The sequence below is a fragment of the Salvia miltiorrhiza genome, unplaced genomic scaffold (assembly GCF_028751815.1).
Source record: "Salvia miltiorrhiza cultivar Shanhuang (shh) unplaced genomic scaffold, IMPLAD_Smil_shh fragScaff_scaffold_39, whole genome shotgun sequence".
Lineage (NCBI taxonomy): Eukaryota > Viridiplantae > Streptophyta > Magnoliopsida > Lamiales > Lamiaceae > Salvia > Salvia miltiorrhiza.
The window spans coordinates 274-8,170 of NW_026651458.1; the positions used below are offsets into that span (position 1 = coordinate 274).

At 38.6% G+C, this 7,897-nt stretch overlaps 1 long non-coding RNA gene across 1 annotated transcript; it reads right to left on the reverse strand.

The window, feature by feature from the left end:
* Positions 1–742: 742 nt before the first annotated feature.
* Positions 743–1,241, reverse strand: LOC131002970 (uncharacterized). The gene is made up of 2 exons (XR_009094487.1): positions 1,033–1,241; positions 743–888 (listed from the first exon to the last, which is right to left on the reverse strand). It is a non-coding gene; the product is annotated as an uncharacterized LOC131002970 (long non-coding RNA).
* Between the last annotated feature and the right edge of the window lie 6,656 nt (positions 1,242–7,897).

Genomic DNA, 7,897 nt, shown 5'->3' on the forward strand with positions numbered 1-7,897 from the left:
ACTCATTTAATAGACTAGCTTACTAATTTAGCTAGAAAAGCTCCACGTATTTCATGCATGGATGATTTACATGCAACAATATTTTTTTTATTACTATTAGTATTACCTTTAACCACATAAATATATACTTATCCGTATACCTTATATATTATATTTATATATATACAAATTTGTACTTTGATCAACTTTTTAAGAAACTAACATTATTTATTTATCCTGCATAGATAATTATATTTAAATAAACATTATAACTATATAATTTCATTTATATGTGTAAGTCTTATATCAAAAATCTAATTTTTATGATAAAAATTTTAACTAGGGGCACGACTATACTAACATTAATTCCATAGCAAATAAATGGTTTTGGGCTGTGACAAACCTACCCACTTAAAAAAATTTCGTCCTCGAAATTTAATAATTCATAGCTGCAATAATCTTCAACATAATAATTTGAATACTGAACTTGAACTTGAACTTTCTGATAATAACTTCAATCATTGCAAAATTTCAACATACTTTCAACGTAAACAATTTATACTCATCCCCTTGAAAAACTTTTTAAAATACATTTACCTTGAAGTCGGAGCGCGTAGTGGTCGAATGACTTTGTTACACATGACTTTTAAAATTTTTATGTAAAATATTTTGCAGAGTCTACAGGAAAGTAGACCGCTCTGATACCACCTTGTGACACCCAAATCCATTTTAATTTTAAATGAAAACGCACGTGGAAAAACTATGAATATAAATAAATATTTAATGAGAAAATAAGGAAATAAATTTTTATTTAAACATAGTTTACTTAAAATAACATTTTTAAGTAATGCTAAATTCAAAATATTTGCCTCGCCATTCGACCTTCCACGCGCCTCCGGCCTTTAAAACCTGAAAAATGTTAAGTATAGGATGAGCATACAGAATATACTCAGTGTGGGAAACATGCAATCATTGTCCACGTTAATAAAATGGTCAAACACATACGCACTGCACTGTACTGTACTGATAACTGAAATTCGCACAGTGGCATACCAAGGACTTTAATGTCCTGGATCCATTGAGCGGGCCCCTGGCGAATAGGTTGCAACCTTAACTGTAACATGAAATCGCATTGTGGCATACCAAGGACGGTGAAGTCCTGGACCCATTGAGCGGGCCCCTAGCGATATAACTGAATTTACAACACATATGGCAAACACATAATATTAAAATGGACAAAGATTAACCACATCATGTACTGAAATAAATCACACACCTGTAACTGAACCTTGAAAATTAACTTGAGTAGTTCAAATCAAAGTCAACGTCATAGTCGTGCCGCACCTAGTCCCATTTAATAATAATTAAAAATAATTAATATATAATTTTAATATACATATATATATATATATATATATATATATTTTAAATAATAAAAACAAGTAAATATACCTTGATGTTTTGAGATTCTCGGACTTCTGTTTATGATGATCGAAACTAACAAGCTATTCAACCCCTATTTATACAAATTTTAAGTTCCTACCTTCAATGAATTTAAAGTATAGCTTTGCTGACTCATTTAATAGACTAGCTTACTAATTTAGCTAGAAAAGCTCCACGTATTTCATGCATGGATGATTTACATGCAACAATATTTTATTTTATTACTATTAGTATTACCTTTAAACCACATAAATATATACTTATCCGTATACCTTATATATTATATTTATATATATATACAAATTTGTACTTTGATCAACTTTTTAAGAAAACTAACATTATTTATTTATCCTGCATAGATAATTATATTTAAATAAACATTATAACTATATAATTTCATTTATATGTGTAAGTCTTATGTCAAAAATCTAATTTTTATGATAAAAATTTTAACTAGGGGCACGACTATACTAACATTAATTTCATAAATAAAATATTTTTCAAACACTTTATTGCATAGCAAATAAATGGTTTTGGGCTGTGACAAGAGCTGAACCAACAGAGTAGAGCTGAGCTTACCAGAGCTGAGCTGAGCAGAGCAGAGCAGAGCAGAGCTGAGCTGAGAAGAGCAGAGCTAAACCAACAGAGCAGAGCAGAGCTGAGCTGAGCAGAGCATAGCTAAACCAACAGAGCAGAGCAGAGCTTAGCAGAGCTGAGCTTCGCTAGCAGAGCAGAGCAGAGCTTCGCTAGCAGAGCTGAGGCTACATGAAGGGAGCTGCTGGCCGAACTTAAGGGAGGAAGAAAGAAAGAAATATGTTTAGAGTGAGAGGTGATGGGATGGTGTGGTCTCATCACAATAAATGTTAAATCTTCATGAGATTGCCATGGTTAGGAGGCTGAAGAGTGAGAAGAGATAAGAGAGAGAGATGAGAGAGGTCGAGAGGTGAGGGGGGGAGAGAGAACATGGCTTGTGAGAGCATGGATTGGGGAGGCTTGTTGGCTAGTTAGAGTTAGGTCTAGGGAGGGTTACTATGCATGCATGTGTGCTTCATGTAAGGGAAAGAAAAGAAGAGAACGAGAGGGAGGAGATAGGCGGAAGAGAGAGAGATAGAGATATAGATATATATATATATATATATATATATATATATATATATACGCTTGAAAATTTTTATCTCTTATTTTGTGTGTGGGAATATTTATCTCAATTATGATATTACTAATATCATAATAACAATGCATCAATAAATCAAATGTGAATATTCTACTAAGTAAAATATTTATATCACATAGACATTTCAATAAAAATATAGGGCGAAGATAGGTTTCTCAATAATAGAATTATAAGACCCGAGAAAATAATATCGCCTCCTATTAAACTCTCAAAATTTCTTATTTCATTTATTCGCCCACGTGCATAATTACTCTAGCTACTACTCCCTCCATCCCAGCTTTTAGTATCCAACTTTCCTTTTTTGGTCGTCCCACATTTTGGTATCCATTTCTATTTTTGGTAAAAGTAGGTGGGGCCCTTACTCCACTTTAATTATTTTAACTCTCACATAAAATGTGGGACCCTTATTCCACTCACAACACATTAATCACTTTATTAAAACTCGTGCCGTTCTCAACTGGATACCAAAAGCCGGGACGGAGGGAGTATTTAATAACTTAATTTAAGTTCGAGCTAGGGCACAAATAGCTTCTCAAAATACGGGGTGTTACAGGTTTCGAGAGAACTTGGTTATTACTAGCGATCTCTCTTCTCTACCCCATTCTATTCAATCGGTTTTGCAGGAATTCGTTGATGTCTTTCCCGATGAAACACTGCATGGTTTACCACCAATTAGAGGGATTGAACATCAAATTGACTTTATGCCCGGAGCTACATTACCGAACCGACCAGACTACCGCACTAATCCGGAGGAGACGAAGGAGTTGGAAAGGCAAATCGGCGAGCTTTTAGCTAAGGGGCACGTGAGGGAGAGTTTGAGCCCTAGTGCGGTACCTGTTCTACTCGTACCCAAGAAGGACTCGACCATGAGGATGTGCTGCGATTGCCGAGCCATTAATAACATCACGGTAAAGTATCGCCATCCCATCCCTCGTTTGGATGATATGCTTGATGAATTGCATGATGCTTGTGTGTTTTCGAAAATTGATTTGCGTAGTGGCAATTTGCGTAGTGGGTACCATCAAATAAGGATTAAAGAGGGCGATGAATGGAAAACTGCATTTAAGACAAAACTTGGTTTGTATGAGTGGTTAGTTATGCCTTTTGGTTTGACTAATGCTCTTAGTACGTTTATGCGTCTTATGAATTATGTTTTGCGTGCTTTTATTGGCAGATTTGTCGTGGTCTATTTTGATGATATCCTTATTTATAGCAAGCATCATGATGACCATATAGAGCACTTGAGGTCTGTTATGGACGTACTTCGAAAAGAGAAGCTGTTTGCTAATCTTAAGAAGTGCACGTTCTGTACGGACAAGCTTGTGTCCCTTGGTTTTGTTGTTAGTGCGCAGGGTGTACAGGTTGATGAGGAGAAGATCCGAGCCATTTAGGAATGGCTGACACCCAAGAGCCTTGGTAAGGTACGAAGCTTCCACAATCTGGCTAGCTTCTACAGGCGGTTCATCCCTCACTTTAGCAGCGTGGCAGCACGCTCACCGAGGTGATAAAAAAGAACGTGGAGTTCAAGTGGGGCAAGGCGCAAGAAGAGGCCTTTGCACTGTTGAAGTACAAGCTGACTCACGCCCTAATACTATCTCTTCCTAACTTCTCGAAAACTTTTGAAATTGAATGTGATGCTTCTGGTGTTGGGATTGGTGCAGCGTTGATGCAAGAGCGACGACTCATCGCATACTTTAGCGAGAAGCTAAGCGGAGCGACGTTGAGCTACCCTATGTACGATAAGGAACTCTATGCTTTAGTGCGCGCATTGCAGATCTGGCAGCACTACTTATGGCCCAATGAATTCACACTGATCATGAGTCGTTGAAGAACTTGAAGGGGCAGCACAAGCTGAACAAGCGACATGCAAGGTGGATGGAGTTTATTGAGACGTTTCCATACGTCATCAAATACAAGCAAGGTAAGGAGAATGTGGTAGCTGACGCACTTTCTCGGAGGTATGCCTTGATCTCTACTTTAGATGCTAAGTTGCTTGGGTTTGAGTGCATCAAGAGTGTCTACCAGCATGATGATAATTTTGGTGAGATTTATAGAGCTTGTGCACGATCTGCTAGTGCAGAGTACTTTAGACATGATGACTATCTTTTTAGGAAGAATAAGTTATGTGTTCCTGAGTGTTCTCTGCGTAATTTGTTATTGCTTGAGTCGCATGGTGGGGGGTTAATGAGGCACTTTGGTATTGCTATGACCTTAGCTGTGTTACATGAGCATTTCTTTTGGCCTCACATGAAAAGAGATGTGGAACGCATTTGTGATAGGTGCATTACATGTAAGAAAGCAAAGTGTAGGGTAAATTCTCATGGTTTGTACACGCCATTGCCTATCCCTACTACACCTTGGATTGATCTCTCCATGGACTTTGTGTTAGGTCTGCCTAGGACTAAGCATGACCGAGACTTATTTTTGTTGTGGTTGATCGTTTCTCTAAGATGGCACATTTTATTCCATGTTACAAATATGATGATGCATCGCACATAGCTGATTTGTTCTTTAGAGAGGTTGTTCGATTGCATGGCATGCCTCGCACTATTGTTTCTGACAGGGACACCAAGTTCTTGAGCTACTTTTGGAAGACTTTGTGGTGTAAGTTAGGTACGAAACTTTTGTTTTCTACCACTTGTCACCCACAAACCGATGGTCAAACCGAGGTAGTGAATCAAACTTTGTCTACTTTGCTTCGAGCTATTATCCAAAAGAATATAAACACTTGGGAAGCATGTCTACCTCATGTTGAGTTCGCTTACAATCGTGTTGTTCACTCTGCCACTAAGTTTTCTCCTTTTGAGATTATGTATGGCTTTAATCCTTTGACATCGTTAGATTTATCTCCTTTACCCGAGAGCGAGCATACTAATCTTGATGGCCAACGCAGAGCTGAATTCGTAAGGCAGATCCATGAGAGGGCCAGAGCTAACATTGAGCGCCGCACAAGGCAGTACGCCGAGCAGGCTAACAAGGGCCGTCATAAGGTGGTGTTCAAGCCCGGTGATTGGGTCTGGTTGCACATGCGCAAGGAACGATTTCCAGAGCAGCGGCGTTCCAAGTTGCTTCCTAGGGGAGATGGGCCATTTCAAGTGTTGGAACGAATCAATGACAATGCCTACAAATTAGATTTAGCATGTGAGTATAATGTGAGTGCTACCTTTAATGTGACTGATTTGAGTCCTTTTGATGTAGGTGATGTTGTGGATTTGAGGATAAATCATCTTCAAGAGGAGGGGAATGATGCGGCCCAGAGCAGAGCTCAGGATGCGGTCCAGAGCAGAGCTACGGATGCAGCCCAGAGCAGCGATTCGGTGTTTGTTCCCATTGGTCCGGTGATGAGAGCTAGAACCAAGACGTTCAAGGCTAACTTAATGGCCTTGGTGGAAGAGATCTGGAGGCAAGAGCTGAGAAAGCCGATTGGAGATAGGCCGCCAGAACAGAGTTCAAGTATGGTGAATCTTGACACGTACAGAGCAGATATGCCGAGCAGAGCAGAATTGCAGAGCAGAGCAGACGTGCCGAGCAGAACTGACTTTTCAGAGCTGTAGTTTTCAGAGCTGACTTTTCAGAGGTGGAGTTTTCAGAGCTGGAGTTTTCAGAGTAAGGGTCTTCAGAGCTGGCGTTTCCAGAGCTGGTGTTTCCAGCTCTGACGATTACGGAGATGACTTTCTCGCTAGTTTTGTTAAACGTGCTGAACAAGTTTTAGTTGTTTCTTTGTTTTAAGTTTTCTTGTGTTCACTTTATTTCCTTCATTATATTAGGGTTTAGCTTTGCCTATATATATGGCTGTAACTTTGTTGGACGAATTACCTAATTTTTTGATATATGAAATTGTGAGTTAACGAATCGATAGATCTCTCTCATTCTCTTGGTTTAACGAATCGCGGAGCATAAAAGCGAGCTTCTTGCCTGAATCCGCCGCCACGCACCGAGCCGCTGCTGCTACTCCAGAATCGACGAGGAGCCATCACTGGGGTTGGGAGTCGTCTGCCCTTCACCGATCGACGTCGTCGACACTACTGTTCTCGGAGTTCGTTGGGGCAGCAAGGCTGTGGCCCTAGCCCTCTAAAGCTAAGCCAAATCTTACTCTGCTTCATCTATCGATTCCTAACCTAAAATATAAACAAGATGCAGTCTCATCCTTGCTTTGCTTAAGAATCATACTATGCTCGTTCCAGTTCTTATACATACTAACACTTGCATAAAAGAAAAGTAATTGGTGCACTACATTATAAAGTGTACTTCGCTGCTAAGTCCATTACGCTATATAGATCTTCTATCATTTGAATCTGATCATGTTTGATGGTATGAATGCAAACTGGATTGAATAACAAAGGTCGCATAAATACCTTTAGAACGTGTTGGTTGGCTGTTGTGATATTGATGATTGGGATGATTGGGAACTGAAATAGAACGAAGGTGCTATTGCCTAATAATGTAGGTGAATAAGAATGAAAGTTAAGGAATTAAAGTCAAGGTTTACCTCTTGAAACTTTTGGCAAGAGAATGAATGAATGAAGTTTCTTACTCCTTCAATCTTGGTTACTTAACTCCACTGGAATGGCTGAAATAATTTAACATATGTTGTTTCTTCAACAAATGCAGGTGAGGTTATGGCAGGAGGTGGAAAGAATTCAAGCCAAAGCTTACCTTGAAGTTGGCAGAAGGAATTAATGGAGACTTTCCTGCTCTTCAGTGAACTCCTTAATGAAGAATGAAAGAGAATGGCGTGTTTTGGCTGGAGTTGTAGGCTAAAAGGAAGGAATGTTGATTGCCATTGAGTGTGCTAGAGAATAGGTAAGAGGGGTAGGGAAAAGAGGATTGGAGGAGTGGGGCGGCTGGCATAGGGAAAGGAAATGATGTTGCAGATTTTTGCACACACATACACATTTCTTTTTCTACTTTTGATGTAGTAGGGTAGTATAGAGCAGGAGTAGGAAGGGTGGTGCTTGTAAATGTAGACTGTGATGCAATAAGTAAAATCGTTCTATCTTGATAAATCCAAATCTGTAATAATGTATCACTTGTTCAATGAGATACTAGTTCCAGGTTTTTGCTAATATCGCGTGTTTGTGCGTCTGCTCGCTATCTGATTACTAGCTTGTTAGTAATGATGGACTGTAAAATAAATCTAAATTAAATTCGAAGATTTAATTCTCCTCACAAGCCGGAATAATTTCACGACTTAAGCAAGAATAATAATAATAACTAATAATATAAATAATATTTCTATTGAAAAAAATAAAAAAAATAAATAACATGACTTCGCTAAGTCAGTTATAAACTTGTAATAAA